The sequence below is a fragment of the Sorex araneus genome, chromosome 3 (assembly GCF_027595985.1).
Source record: "Sorex araneus isolate mSorAra2 chromosome 3, mSorAra2.pri, whole genome shotgun sequence".
NCBI classification, from domain to species: Eukaryota; Metazoa; Chordata; class Mammalia; order Eulipotyphla; family Soricidae; genus Sorex; species Sorex araneus.
In genome coordinates this window covers 223454937-223471496 of record NC_073304.1, presented here as the reverse complement: position 1 = coordinate 223471496, position 16560 = coordinate 223454937, and positions in this window count along the sequence as shown.

The following is a 16560-nucleotide window of genomic DNA, read 5'->3' as shown; positions in this document are numbered from 1 at the left end:
TCACCATTTGTGCAATCTCCCCAGCTGACAAAAACAATTCTTAAGTTAATGGGCTATGTAAAACAGGACCATGTGTTGGATTGGATTCAGGATTAAAGGAACTCTACATGGACATAGAAGAGATGGTAAATTAGCACTTACTTTAGGTTTATATGGGTGTTACAGATATAAGTACTTTTCATCTATTAGTAAAGTTTGAAAAAAAACCTTTTGTGAAGCAAAATAGTTTATATTGAAAGAAACTTTCTTAGAAAGACGTGGGGGGTGGGAAAGAGAAAGAATGTGTTCACGAGATAACCCAGAATTCTCCAGAGCAGAAAAAGCAAACAAAGAGTCATGGGGACAAGTAAGAAAAGTACATGATCCAGGGAGAACATGGGCTTGAAGAGTAAGCCTAGAGGTTTTTTATATATGTACATGTATATATATATATGTATATATATATATACAGGCAAATGTAATTTAGTGCCAGAAATGACATGAGAGGTTGTTAATGCTATAATCACAAAACTATGGAATAGTATTGCTGGAAGAAATGATAAAAATTAACTTGTACATCCTTTGTTTTATAAGCAACAGATCTAGAAACTCATAAATAAATGATTAACTTACAAGTACTTGAGGGATAGCAGGCCTTCAAATGAATCCTTATGTAATTCAGTCAAAGAATTGTCACTGAGAAATCTGAGAAATGGAAATATTATTTCTGGACCAAAATGCAAAATAACTATGACTATTTACTACATAGGACTAATTCTTTCACATAATAATGGTGCTTTCTAAAGACCCCAATTCTTATTTAACTTAGGGATAGTGATCTCTATTTATACTCTTTGTTTTGTCCACACTTATATCCATCATACACACAACACAGCTATTGACTCTTCTCACCAAGTAACCTATATAAAGCATATTATCTAGGTCACAAAATCTGTCAGATCCAAATTCTGGGTGACACCAGGACCACAGGATTGCCACTCCCTCCTCTCTTCCCAAACATTACTCTGGATACCTCATAAAGAATAAAATTAAGCCTGTAAAGGAAACCCTTCGAAACTGAACACCATTAAATTTTTGTTGTTGTTCTGGGAATTAAAATGAGCACAAAATGCACATGACAAATACTCAAGAACGATTGAGGCCAGAGCAATAGTACAGAGGGGTGGGCGTTTGCCTTGCACATAGCTTACTGGGTCAGACCCGGCACCCCATATGATCCCCCAGGAGTAAACTTTGAGCCCAGAACCAGTGGCTGTGCACCCCCCAACATGAAAGAACAGTAAAGCAAAGGCCCCAAGACATATTCCTGACAAGAAGCACAGATTCACAGAGGCCCCAAATGTGCCCCTCCCAATCACACTTTCCTCTATCACACACCCCTGACTTCAATGAACATTTCTTTGTTATTTGGGGGGGTTCCTTTGGTGCTTTGTTTTGTTTGGGGGCCACACCCAGGTGTGACCCAAAAAAGCAAAAAATAAAAACACAAGAATAAAAATTAAAAAAATAAAAAAGAGAACTAAATCATGATTTTAGTGACAAAGGGAAGGCACCATACAAGGCTATGTCTCAAAGGCTCTGTGGTAGGTATATTCTGTCAGTGCTGTTAACCATACAGTTTTGCCGTCTTATCTAGTCTGGACATTCCTGAATAGGTCAATGGGAAGGGAGAAATTAGTCAAGATCATGGCACAGATCTCACACTGATGATATATTTCAAGTGGGCAAATTGAAACTTGACACCTATAGACTACTCTACTAGAAAGCAGAAACTTGACATACCTCACAAGGCTAATATTCCAAGAGTAGCACTCCACACTGAATGGGGTTTAAAGTAGAAGGTAACCAATCTTAGGGGGAAATTTTTACCCTGGGGACTGCCCTTCCTTTCTCTGTCCATCAGTTTTTCTTCCCTGGTTCTTGGAGGGTCAGATCGATTGATCAGGTATGTATGAATGCACATGCATATGATTTTGTTGCCTTTCTGTATGTCTGTCTATGTTAAGTGTTTAAATATTGAAGTCAGATTGAAATCAGAATTAAAGGTAAGTAATAAGTACTCCAAAAAAATTTTTAAAGTTTGACTGTTTTTTGGAGCTTATGAAGAGTTGTAAAATTAGAGCATGAAACCAAGGTAAAAATTGTTAAAGATTGGTGTAAAAGATTCATGATTTGAAATATCTAAAGTATAAGAACTATTAAAATTAATTAAAAAGATGTTTTCCTCATGCTTTGTAAAAATAATACAAGTTTTTATTAGTTAGTACATTTTTTCTCTAAATATGTATATTATAATTTTTGTTTGTATCTGCATTATATTGAGTTGTTAAAAAGAGAATTGAAATAATTGTACATAAAAATAGATTCAAAAGATACTGGTTTAGTTCAAAACATAAGTTTTAAGAGAAAACAGGTTTATTATATAAGACTGGATGATATTCCATGCATATTTTATCCGGACATCTGTGAAGTTTGAGAAAGAGGAAGTTTCTAATTTGGCTTATGGATGCTGGCGATTCTTCTTTGTCTATGAAAGAAGAATCTGATAACGAGAGTGTTTCGGCAGTTACTGATTGTAGAAAAAGCTGGACTGTGAAGTTCGTCCAAAAATGGCATGAAAGCGTTGTTTTTGTTTAGAGACTAATTGGTCTTTTTGACAAATGTCTCTGAATGAGGACTGGAACTGATATATTGCTTAATGTGTGTAAACTCTGTATTGTAAAATGAAAAACAATTTCTGTAGAATAAGGTTTTCTTGAGGTATTACTGGAAGGATTTGTGAAAATGGGCTAGGAAGACTGGGTCAATGGTTGAACTCAACCACAGATGTGTGTGGGGCAGAGGGTATGCAAGAAAGAGAAGAGGCCAGTATGACAGTAATTGTTGGGAATGATCACATTGGACAAACATTGAGTGTTGAAGGTAGATAAGGGGATATTCTTGATAACCTTTCAGTATCAATATTGCAAACACAATTCCCTAAAGCAGAGAGACAGAGACAGAGAGGCAGAGACGGAGAGAAGAAAAATGCCTGCCTTAAGGCAGGCAGAGTGTGGGGGGTGGGGTGATGGGAGGGAACATGGGAACACTAATGCTGGGAAATGCACACTGGTGGAGGGATGGGTGTTGAAACAGTATACGACTGAAACCTACTCATGAGCAACTACCATGAAACACTACCATGGACAGTACTGTAAAACAGTAAACCATAATGGCTACATAAAAAGATATTTTAAGATATAAACTAACTAGTTATAGCCTTTTCCATTCTTGCCAATTGGCATCAAATTCCTATGATTACCATGCTTTCATTAGCTAAAACGTCATTTATTGCTTGTATTCAAGTTGTATTCAAGTTTAATGACATATAAAACTCAAGTTGGCTACTTTGGATGTCAATATTTATCTATACATCACTTGTGTCTAAACGGACTTATCAATAAAAAAGCAATAAATATCAGTAAAATGGGCAAAGGACCATCAATTCAAAAAAGGTTCAGTGAACATGAAAAGTATTTAAATTAAAAAATAAACAGAAAAATTAAAATATGGACTGGATCCCTTTTGTACAGTCATCAGACCAGCCCCCAAATGAAGAATATCAAGAGGTGGATGGCATGGAGAATCAATGGTTTCATAAACAGTTAAACTAGCACAAATATCTTGATGACAACTAAATTTTCTTTTTTTTTTATTAGTTTATTTTTAATTAGAGAGTCATCGTGAGGTACAGTTACAGATCCATACATCTTTGTGCTCATGCTTCCCCCATACAAAGTTCGATAACCCATCCCTTCACCAGTGCCCATTCTCCACCACCCATAAACCCAACATCCTTCCCCCCCTCCCCAGTCCCATCTCCCCCCACCCCACCCTGCGATTATGGCAGGGAATTCCCTTTTGTTCTCTCTCTCTGATTAGGTGTTGTGGTTTGCAATAAAGGTGTTGAGTGGCCATTGTGTTCAGTCTCTAGTCTGTATTCCGCCGCCTCACCCTTCCCCCACATGACCTCCAACCACATTTTTCTTGGTGGTCCCTTCCCTGAGTTACCCAGAATGAGAGACCAGCCTCCAAGCCATGGAAACAATCTCCTGGTACTTATTTATACTATTCTTGGGCGTTAGTCTTATAGTCTATTATTCTATATTCCACAGATGAGTGCAATCTTTCTATGTCTGTCTCTTTCTTTCTGACTCATTTCACTTAGCATGATACTTTCTATGTTGATCCACTTATATGCAAACGTCATGACCTCATTTTTTCTAACCGCTGCATAGTATTCCATTGTATAGATGTACCAGAGTTTCTTCAACCAGTCATCTGTTCTAGGGCACTCGGGTTTTTTCCAGATTCTGGCTATTGTAAACAGTGCTGCGGTGAACATATAAGTGCATATGTCACTTCGACTATACTTTTTGGCTTTTCTGGGATATATTCCCAGCAGTGGTATTGCTGGGTCAAATGGGAGCTCAACCTCTAGTTTTTTGAGAATCGTCCATACTGTTTTCCAAAAGGGCTGAACTAGCCGGCATTCCCACCAGCAGTGTAGAAGGGTCCCTTTCTCCCCACATCCTCTCCAACAGCGGTTGCTTTTGTTCTTTTGGATGTGTGCTAGTTTCTGTGGTGTGAGGTGGTATCTCATGGTTGTTTTGATCTGCATCTCTCTGACGACTAGTGATGTAGAGCACTTTTTCATGTGCCTTTTGGCCATTCGTATCTCTTCCTTGGTAAAGTTTCTGTTCATTTCTTCGCCCCATTTTTTGATGGGGTTGGATGTTTTCTTCTTGTAGAGTTCAACCAGTGCTTTATATACCCTTGATATCAACCCCTTATCTGATGGTATTGTGTAAATATCCTTTCCCATTCTGTGGATAGTCTTTGTATTCTGGTCACTGTATCTTTTGCGGTGCAGAAGCTTTTTAGTTTAATGTAGTCCCATTTGTTGATCTCTGTTTTTACTAGATTGCTTAGTTCCGTGTCATCTTTGAAGATAACTTTATCTTCAATATCCTGGAGGGTTTTGCCGACCTTGTCTTCAATGTACCTTATGGTTTGTGGTCTGATGTTGAGGTCTTTAATCCATTTTGATCTGACTTTTGTGCATGGTGTCAGGTCGAGTTCTAAGCCCATTTTTTTTGCATGTGATTGTCCAGTTGTGCCAGCACCATTTGTTAAAGAGACTTTCCTTGCTCCACTTCACATCTCTTGCTCCTTTATCAAAGATTAGATGATCATACATTTGAGGTTGTGTGTGGGGATATTCCACCCTGTTCCATTGGTCTGCAGCTCTGCCTTTGTTCCAGTACCATGCTGTTTTAATTGTTACCGCTTTGTAGTAGAGTTTAAGGTTGGGGAGGGTGATGCCTCCCATCATCTTTTTCCCAAGAATTGTTTTAGCTATCCGTGGGCGTTTATTGTTCCATATAAATTTCAGGATTGCTTGCTCCGCTTCTTTGAAGAATGCCATGGGTATCCCTATAGGGATCGCGTTAAATCTGTATAATGCTTTTGGGAGTATTGCCATTTTGACAATGTTTATTCTCCCTATCCATGAGCAGGGGATATGTTTCCATTTCCTCATGTCCTCTTTTATTTCATGGAGTAGAGTTATATAGTTTTCTTTGTAGAGGTCCTTTACTTCTTTAGTTAAGCTGATTCCAAGATATTTGATTTTCTGGGGCACAATTGTGAATGGGATTGCTTTTTTCATGTCCCTTTCCTCTGTCTCATTGTTTGCATATAGGAAGGCCATGGACTTTTGGGTATTGATTTTATAGCCTGCGACTTTACTGTATAGGTCAATTGTTTCTAAGAGTTTCTTACTAGAGCTTTTAGGTTTCTCTAGGTATAGCATCATATCGTCTGCGAATAGTGAGAGCTTGATTTCTTCCTTTCCGATCTGAATCCCCTTAATATCTTTTTCTTGCCTGATGGCTATTGCTAATACTTCCAATACTATATTAAAGAGAAGTGGTGAGAGTGGGCATCCTTGTCTTGTCCCCGATCTTAGAGGAAAAGCCCTTAGTTTTTCTCCATTGATGATAATGCTTGCCCTAGGTTCGTGGTAGATGGCTTTGACTATCTTGAGAAAAGTTCCTCCAAAACCCATTTTGGTGAGAGTTTTTATCATGAATGGGTGCTGGATCTTGTCAAATGCTTTCTCTGCATCTATTGATATGATCATATGGTTTTTATCTTTACTTTTGTTGATGTGATGGATTATGTTGATTGATTTCTGAATGTTAAACCATCCTTGCATCCCCGTGATGAATCCCACTTGGTCATGGTGTATGATCTTTTTGACGAGTTGTTGGATTCTATTTGCTAGTATTTTGTTGAGGATCTTCGCATTGGTGTTCATCAAGGATATTGGTCTATAGTTTTCTTTGTTAGTGGTGTCTTTTTTTGCTTTTGGTATTAGGGAGATATGTGCCTCGTAGAAACTGTTCGGAAGGGTTCCTGTCTTTTCAATTTCCTGGAAAAGCTTGTGGAGAACTGGCAACAAGTCTTCTTTAAATGTTTGGAAGAATTCGCCAGTGAATCCGTCTGGACCTGGGCTTTTGTTTTTGGGGAGACTTTTGATTACAGTTTCGATTTCCTTGATATTTATGGGCCTATTGAGGTATTTCACGTCTTCTTGGCTCAGTCTTGGGAGATTGTAGGAGTCAAGGAATTCGTCCATTTCTTTTAGGTTCTCTTGCTTCGTGGCATACAGACTTTCAAAGTAGTCTCTGATGATCCTTTGAATCTCCTTGGTTTCTGTTGTGATGTCCCCCTTTTCATTTATGATTCGGTTTATTAGGGTTTTCTCTTTTTCTTTCTTTGTGAGTCTTGCTACCGGTTTATCAATCTTATTTATTTTCTCGAAGAACCAGCTCTTTGTTTCATTGATCTTACGGATTGTTTTTCGGGTTTCCATATCGTTAATTTCTGCTCTAAGTTTTATTATTTCTTTCCTTCGATCTGGTTTGGGTTCCTTTTGCTGGTCCTCTTCTAAGATCTTGAGCTGCGAAGTCAAGCTATCTATATACGCCCTTTCTTCCTTTCTGAGGAAGGCTTGCAGAGCTATAAATTTTCCCCTTAACACAGCTTTAGCCGCGTCCCATAGGTTCTGATAGCTTGTGTCTTCATTCTCATTTGTTTCGAGGTATCTCTTAATTTCTTTCTTGATTTCCTCCGTGACCCACTCATTGTTCAATAGTGAGTTGTTTAACTTCCAAGTGTTTGATTTGGTCCTCCGCATCTGTGCATGATTAACTTCCATCTTCAGTGCATCATGGTCTGAAAAGATAGTTGATACAATTTCTATCTTCCCAATTGTATTAAGGTATAACTTGTGGCCCAGAACATGGTCTATTTTGGAAAATGTTCCGTGTGCGCTGGAAAAGAACGTGTATTCTTTCTTTTTGGGGTATATAGCCCTGTATAGGTCTATTAGCCCTGTCTCCTCCATTTCTTCCTTCAGGGCCATCGTTTCCTTGCTGAGTGTTGTTCTTGTCGATCTATCCAGAGGTGATAAGGCAGTGTTGAAATCTCCAACTACTATCATGGTGCTAGTTATGTCCTCCTTAAATTCTGTTAGGAGTTCTTTTAAGTATTTAGCTGGTCGTTCATTAGGTGCGTATACGTTTAGGAGTGTGATTTCTTCCTGTTGTATATATCCCTTGGTGAATATAAAATGACCTTTGCTGTCCCTTCTGATCTTTTTCAGCCTGAAATCTATGCTATCGGATACTAGTATGGCCACCCCCGCCTTTTTTTTGAGGGGGCTGTTTGCTTGCAGGATTGTTTTCCATCCTTTGATTTTGAGTCTGTGTTTGTTCTGACTATTCAGATGTGTTTCTTGTAGGCAGCAGAAAGTTGGGTTTAGTTTCCGAATCCATTTTGCCACTCTGTGCCTCTTGATTGGTGCATTTAGCCCGTTAACATTAAGAGAAATTATTGCCATGGGATTTTGTGTCATTTTTCTGTAGGGTTTGTTGTTCTTATAGGTCTTTTTCCTTGTCTTATAGTAGCCCTTTGAGTCCTTCTTTTAAGTTTGGTCTTGAGTCTATGAAGTTCCTGAGCTGTTGCTTGTCCATGAAATAGTGTATGGTTCCTTCAAGTTTAACTGAGAGTTTAGCCGGGTAGAGTATTCTTGGTGAGGCATTCATTTCATGAAGTTTTTTCACTATATCCCACCATTGTCTTCGGGCTTGGAGGGTTTCTTCTGATAGGTCTGCTGTGAATCTAAGGGGTGCGCCTTTGTATATGATCTCCTTCTTCGATCTTGCTGCTTGCAGTATTGTGTCTCTATCCACGGCATCCATCATTCTGACTATGATATGCCTTGGGGATTTTCTATTTGGGTCCCTTTTAGCTGGCACCCTTCGGACTCCTTGTATCTGGATGTCCGCATTCTCTAGCTCTGGGAATTTTTTAGCAATGATGTCTTTAATGGTGTTTTTTTCATTGGGATTGGTTCCGTGTGGTTCCGGCACTCCCATGATTCTTATGTTGTTTCTCCTGAGGTCATCCCCTAGGACTCTAACTCGCTCTAGAGCCATTTTGAGGTCTTTTGCCATTATTTGTTGTTGCCTATATGCTTTGTGCAGCTCATCTTCAAGCTCACTGATTCTGTCTTCGGCTGTAGTCATTCTACTACTGAGGGCTCCTACGGAGTTTTTCATTTCATCTACTGATTCTTTTAGTTGTGTGACTTCTGTTCGTAGCTTTGAAATTTCTGCTCTCATTTCTTCCTGGATTATCTTGGTGGAGCGTTCCAATGCTGCATCCATATCCTCCCTTAATTTATTGGATGTTCGTTCCATAGTTGTGTTGAGTTCGTGAACCATCCTCACAATTTCCTCTCTGAATTCTTTATCTGAGAGGAGGATGTGTTTCTGGGAGGTCGCTGCTGAGGTTAGTGAGATGTTTTCTTGGTTCTCTCCTGGTGGTGGGGATTTTCTCTGTTTCTTCATGTTGTTATGGGCTTTACTGTCTGGAGCTCTCGTTAGCTTGGGAGGAACCTCAACTGAAGATATTGGGCTATGCTCCTTTGACAAAGGACTTTTGTGTGCAAGTTGATGTGTTCATTGACAGTTTTCGTGAAGTTAGGATAGGGTGGGTTAGTTGAGCATTAACATATAGTAACTAAGATGATCAGGGAGTTCTTCGGAGGAATGAATTCTATCAATTGTGGCCAAAGGAGAAGGCATGGAACGGTAAAAAAAAAAAATAACTGCGGCCGCATTAGCGGCCACCGCTCCGGAAAGACGCCACGCCCACTTTTTAGGCCACGCCCCCTAAGATGAGGACACGCCCCTAAGCAGCAGAGTGGGGATTGGCCAGGATCCGACGGCGGCGGAGGAAAGGTGCCAGGCAGGGGCTTCAGGGGAAGCCCCAAGCCGAGGTGGGCAGGGGGCGGGGAGGGGCTGACAACTAAATTTTCTTAACGACACTTTCTTCAGCCCAGAAAATCCATTTCTAAATATCTATTAAACAGACCAATCTGCCCACATTCACAAGCCAGTGTGCTGTACTAATACATGTGACAAAAAGAAAAATAAAAACATATTTCTTACAGTATAGTGATTCTTACAGTATAGTGAAGGTGCTATTGATGTTGGGCCTTGGCACAAGCATCCTAAAAGACACTTCTCTGGACTGAGACCGGTACAGGAGAGGGTATTCTTTGTGCAGGTAAAGAGCTCACATATGCTGAAGGTCATGGGTACATTCTGTTCCAGTTGCTCAGGAAAATCTACATATGCCTTTTCTGAAGTAGATCGTACACACGGCAGAGCAGAAGAGTGAGACAGGGAAGAATGAGCTGTCCTTGATGTTTCTGGTTGTGGAGTTTCGTCCAAAGATACAGATGTGTGTTCACCCAGATCTGTGTGCTGATACTGACGCTGTTCTGACGGTAATCGCTATGTGGGGGTTGTTGGAGTGGTACTTGTTGAAATGTTACCTCAGCTTTCTTTGGGGCCTTTGCAGACTGACCTGGACTCTCTTGCACCTTGGAGATGTAACTGACCTGCCTTTAATAAGAGTAACATCCTTGTTTGTAGGTAGATATGTGACTTTACTCAGGTTTGAATGAGGATTCAGAGACAGTGTGATAGGTGTCCATTTGAGTGTTCTGTAGCGCTGGTACTTGTCAGGGTTGTCGAGGGTTTAGTCTTCAGCGTGCATACTGGAGTTACAGTCAAATATTAATTTGAACCGCCAGACTGGGTAGAGCTGAAACTTTAGTTGAGCCAGATTGAATGAGTCTGCACATGCCCTGTTGGTTTTGTCACAGTGTGCTCTGTGGGAGTGGTAGTCTTCTTCAGGGTCGCAGAACCTTTGCTCTTCCTACTTGGTTCTGCCGTGATAGTCGTGACATGGGCTGATGATGGATGCTGAGTTGATGCTGAAACTGTTTGTTCCAGATGCTCTGGAGCCTGAGGCAAAAGGATATCAGTTGGTAGCTTTGAAAGCTGGGTGAGGGTCTCCTGCATAGGTGAAGAAATTTCCATTTCCTCAGCAGGTTCCTTGTCTGGTGAAAGCTGAGTTTGAGTCTGTCCTGAATGTAGAACTACCCTCTCACTCTGGAACATCTGTGTTTCTGAAATGATTGAAGATACAATCTGCCTGCCAGATAATTCCATGTTCTCAGAGAGGCCTGGAAATGAAGCCAGGACCTCCTGAGATGGAGATGATTCATCCTCCTGGGGAGATCCAGGAAATAGAGTTGGGTTCTCCTGGGAGCCTGGAGATTGCACTTGGCTCTTTTGGGGAACAGAGTATGATAACTATCTTCTCAGCTGTAGTCGAGGTTAAAGGTTCCATATTATAAATGGGGGTTGAGTGTGTTGTAGCCTGCTGCCCACATGGAGAATGCCCTGCTACTGTACTGGGGTGTACTGTTATGGCAACAACCACGTTGGCAGGTTTAATCGCGACACTGGGGATGTGTGAAGGTGAAGCGTGAGGGGGCCCTGGTGAAACTGTCATCTTCTGATTCTCCAGAGTCTGGATTGGGAACGCTTCGTAAGTCTGAGCTGGAGAGTCTGGAGTCTTAGGAGAGGTGCCTGGCTGAGTCAAAGAAATGACTACCTCAAGATGTTCAGGAATCTTAAGCACGATGTCCTGCTGGGTTGCGGAAGATAAACCAGTTTTAGTGGTCTCAGACTTGTTACTTTCAGATTTCTTACAATGAGCCTTATACCTCTTTGCAGTCTGAGGTAGCAACTGATAACTTTTGGAAATTTTAGGTGTTGATAAAGAAAACTTGGATGACAGGGAGCCAGTTCCAGATAGAGGGTGGAGCAGATCCCCTTGAGTGGTTATGAAGGTAATCATGAAGGTTCTCTACAGGCTGGGACGATTCTTGCTCCATAGTAGAAAAGCTTCTCTCTGGGTGCTCTGGTCCTTAAGTCTGCACTTCATGTAGGACAGAAGGTTCCCCGAGCGCCGTGAGGTCGGTGCTTTCATATGATGAAAATGTAGTCTTTGTCCTGGCTCAAAACCTGGCTCAGAACCTGATGCCCATCAGGTACAGAACTCAGCCCCGCATATCCCATGTGTGGGATAGCTTCTTGTTCCCTAAAGGCTCACTTGTCGGTGAGCCTCTAGATGCGCTCCATGAGGAATGGAGTCAGGGATCAGAGACGCCTTTACCTGCACTGTCAGGGAATCCTCCAGACAACCGTGAAAACCTGATGTGCTGCTTCTAAGGTTCTCTTGAACAAGCTCCCTTTCTACCCCAGGGCTCAAATCTTGTCCCTGTACACCAGAATTTAATCTGTGGGGACTCTGGGTGGGAGAAATGGTAACTGTATCAGGGCAGGGAATATCCAAGGCAGTGCTCCCTGCCATGGCCTGCTGCAGTGAATCTACTTCCTGGAACTTTGATGCTACACGTTGTGGAGAAGGGAATGTCTACAGCTGGGAATGTCCCCTGATTTTGTGGGGTCTGGGGCCGGCCCCACTGTAAGTTTCCCAAATTGGGGTCACCAGCCACACCAAGATGTGAGGGACAATCTCTGGCCCAATGGATATTTTCCCTTACGCCATCATGGACGAGGTCCAGGTGGTGTTCTCACAGTGGCACTGTTTGGAGGTGCCCTGCAGTCCTTATGGAAGTGGCCTGATCTCCCACAATTAAAACATTTGCCCTGATATGTCCTCTGTATGGCACAGGCCTCAACAGCATTCATAGGTGCCTGGTGCTTGATAGAACCAACATTCCCACATGCCTTCAAGTACCCCATAATGTCCTCCTCCTCCTCCTTAATGGGGCACAACATGGCCTGGCAATCCTCATTAGCATCTTCAAAGGCCAGTTCTTTTGACAGAAGCTCCTGAGTTTCCTTACCCTTCACCTGCTTTTCTATGGCTTCCATCAACCTCCCTGTGAAGTCTGCATAGGGTTCTGAGGCACCCTGAATAATCTTAGTATAGCTTCCCTTCAATTCTGCATCTGCATCAATCTTCTCCCAGGCCCACAAGGCGGCGTTACAAACATGAGTCAAAACAGCACGAAGCAAGGTGACTTGCTCTTTAAGGTCCTGCCATTTCCTTTCACCTATTAACATCTCATAAATCAATTTAACCCCTGACAATTTTCATCCGGCATGGCCTAGGCTCTGGAGTTTTGCTTTGGCCTCCTCACTGAGCCACGTCCTCCATTGCATATACTGAGAAGGGCTTAAGCAAGTCTTAGCAACCACATGAAAAGCTTGAGGTACCCAATGAGCCTTTTTACTCCAGCCTGTCAGATATTCCTTATAGTATGGAGATGTAGGTCCATATGAGACACAGGCCTTTTTTGAAATTACTGAGTGAGTCCATTCTTAACCCTTCCTAAGATGGAGACTGATTATCCTCCATCTGGATCGGAAAAAAGAGACGGAGCTCATGGGGTCTGGGTGGGATCGACCATTTACGGTTGAGAGGTCTCAGCTGTCAGCTCCTATTGGGAGCATGTCCCAAGCTACCAGGAGTCACTTGGTTGAAGAGCGGCAGCTCCTGCGAGAAGCCTTCTCTACCATGCCGCTCTCAGACTCAGAATCTGAGCAACTGGTAGCTGGCTCATCTTACCCATCACTTTCCTCTGATTCACTAGAAATGGAGTCACACCAGGGAGGTGGTGGTCTCTCTGGCTTAACATCAGTAGGGTACGTTAACTCATGAGTGGCAGAGAGATTTTTGCTCTTAAAACATGTTTGCCCTGGAAATGCCTTGAGCTGCTTTCGAGGCTTAGTTATGGGAGTAACCAATCACTGAGCATCAGGCTTCTTTCTAGGCTTGGGTATGGGAGGAGCTGAGGGTAAGGCTGTCTCCGTAGTAGTAACTTTCTTTACTTCATCCTTATACTTAAGGAACTATTGGCAAGTGAGGCTTAAGTCGAGAAAGCAGATGCCCAGAATGAATAATATTGCAAGCCAAGTAAATCCCAAGTTATAAAAGCATATTAAGAACTGTTTTGTACATACAAAAATGACATTGCTTTAAAATAACCTATTCAAAGATACAAGGGAGGAGAAAGGCAATTTTAACTTACTATACAAGGTCAGTGTCCTAGAAAGATCTGACCTTACAAATTAACAGAGTCTGATTGGGGGAAAAAGCTGATTAACTGGAAGGGAGCATAGAGAAGTGGTTACAGATAGACAAAGGAATGGGAGTGAATTGGGAGCACTTTGATGGGTGTGACCCGATAAACCTAAGCTCCTTGTGGCAAGGGGAACAGGACATACCAATATTGTCTTAAAATGTTTAGAGATTATTACCAGATAAACCTAAACTCTTTGTGGCAAAGGAGAAAGGACAAACCAATGGTATCCTACAATTACTGACCTCTGTTGTTACAGTAATAGTCACAGCCATAGGTTTACCAGTGACATTAACTGGGCAAATTTAAGCTTAGAGCTTCATTCTGACTTGGAGATGGAACGTTTTCTTGTGAATGCAGAAATGGTTGAGCAACAGATTCCTCAGATGGCTCAGAAGACTGTTCCAGGAACTCTTGTGGCACTGGAGAAGGTTCAATCTCATTACTGATTTTTGAAAATATGAAAAATGTCACACTCAAAGGTTTAGAAGTGACATGGGGCAAGTTTAAGTGGGGAGTTTTATTCTGACTTGAAGATGGAAGATTTTCCTCAGGTTGTAGAAATGGTTGAGCTTCAAACTCCATAGTGGATTCAGGAGGCTGAGCTAGAGATTCCTGCTGGACTGAAGATTCAGTCACCTCAGGGATTTCTGGAGCTTGAGCCATTGCCTCTTGCTGTATGGCACAGTCACCCTTAGGGCTCTCCTGAGGCTGAAACTGGGCCTCCTCTTAGCCTAGAGATTGTTTATTCTCTTCAAGGCTCTCTGCAGTGTGAATTAGATTTAGGGTTTCTGGCTGGCTTGATGTTTCACCCTCATTGGTGACTCTTGGAGTTCTGGTAATCTGCAGATAGGCAGGTTTGATGGTGACAGAAGATATATTTGAAAGATGGGCTTCTTTCTGGATTGCAGACAGTTCATTCTTCGGATGCTGCAGTAAAGACTGCACTACCAGTTTCGGGCCTGACTCTGAAGGCTGAGCTTCCACCTCCTGAGGCACTGGAGATCCCCCTTCCTCAGCAGCCAATGTAGGCTGAACTAGGGTTTTTGGCAGGACTGAAGCAGTATGACCCTCTTAGGGGTACTGGACAGCAAATCTGAGTCCTGAACTAAAGAGGGTTTTGTTTCTAGGAGATACTGGAAGTGCAGCTGGGGTCTGTTGTGTGCTTGCTGAAACTTCAGCTTCCAGGGCCTTAAAGGGAAGCTGTTCTATCTTCTCAGAGGGTTCTGGATGCTGGGACTGGGGTGAAAAGGATTCAGTCTTGTGAGGGATCTGTGGATGTTGCTCTGAACCTCCCAGTACATCCAAAGGTTCACTCTACTCAGGATAAGATATCCATACCAGAATCTAAATAATCATTCTGCATTTGCTGTGGCAGACGATGGGGTCTCTTAGATTTTCTGGGAGTTCCAACAATTTTAGCGGCATGGTGATGGCCAACTAGACCCTCCCTCCTGTTTTCAGGAGAAATAATGAAGTTTAGTACTTTTGGAATCTGTGCACTAGAGGTGGAGCAGGCATTTCAAATGTCTGGTCTTCAGGTTGTTCTAGACCTACAGTTGGAATTGTGCTTGTCCCTCTAGGAGACAAATCTAGAGGTGGACTCTGATCCTGAGTCCATCTTATCATTGGATCAACTGGGAGCCTCTGATGTGTTGCCAGCTTGTCATTCAAACCCTGGTGTGGAACGGCAAATTGATGGGATGTAGAAGGTAATTCTGGGTTTTTGTTTTTGTTGTTGTTTTGCTTTTTGGGTCATACCCAGCGATGCACATGGGTCACTCCTGGCTCTACACTCAGAAATCACCCCTGGTGGTGCTCAGGGGACCATATGGGATGCTGGGAATCGAACCTGGGTTGGCCGTGTGCAAGGCAAACGCCCTACCCGCTGTGCTATCGCTCCAGCCCCCTACAGAGGGTAATTCTTTACCTGAATCTTCATCCAGGGTGGGAATGAAACTGTTAAACTTCTGTGGCGGTAACAACATCCGGGGAACAGTTGAGGTGAAACGGTGATGAAAAAACCTGGACTTGGTCTGGAGTTGAAGGGCATGAGGCAATTCAGGTGCAAGAACACGGGAAGGTGAAATCCAGGGCTTGGGGGCCCCTGAGAGGTTGGGTATCAGCGGGACTGGGTGCAGGACCTGCTTCAGGATCAGAGGTCCCTGCATCAGCAACCACATTGGTCACCACATGAGGAGACATGAGACATAGGACATATAGCTGTTGCCAATGATGTAGGCAGGTAGATAGGGAAAATCCCTGGGCAATGAAAATTTAGATTTACAGTTAAGCTGACAGGGCTTAACTTTGCCCTGGGGACTGCTCCTTCCTTTCTCAGTATATCAGTTTTCTCCCTGCCATTTTTGAAGGGTTAGATCGATCAATCAACTACAGACGTGTGCACATGTAGTGGTGTTTTTTTAGTCAGTTCATTGTCTGTCTGTCTGTCTGTCTGTCTGTCTGTCTGTCTGTCTCTATGTTGTATACTCGAGTGTTGGAGCCAGAGTGAAAATCAGTAGTAAAAATTAGACCTGGGGAAGCAGGATCACCACAAGAGATCAAAGTGATATGCAGTCCAGCAATTTAAAGGGTCGAGGTGCTTTTTGGAACTTGTTAGACCAGGTTTAAACAAAGATTTCTTATGAGAATGTTGAGCCTACAGAGAAAGCAAAATTCTCAATCTAGATTTCTTATTGTAAGAAATGGCTATTAAAATGGCTATTAAAAGTTGTAATTCTTCTGAACTTCAGAATCTGTACTATCTAGGAAGAGCTGCGGAAGTAAAACTAAAACTAAAGTGAAATAAGAGTTCAGAGGATGCAAGGCTTTATCTTACAAGCCTCAGCCAATCTTAATGAGGAATTTAGCTGTTTTACAAGTAACAGAGGTACAGAAGCTATCAAAATTAAGTTTTCTTATGTTTCCATAAACATTGACAGTCCAAGTGTTTTTTCTATGCTATATCAAAGTTTGGT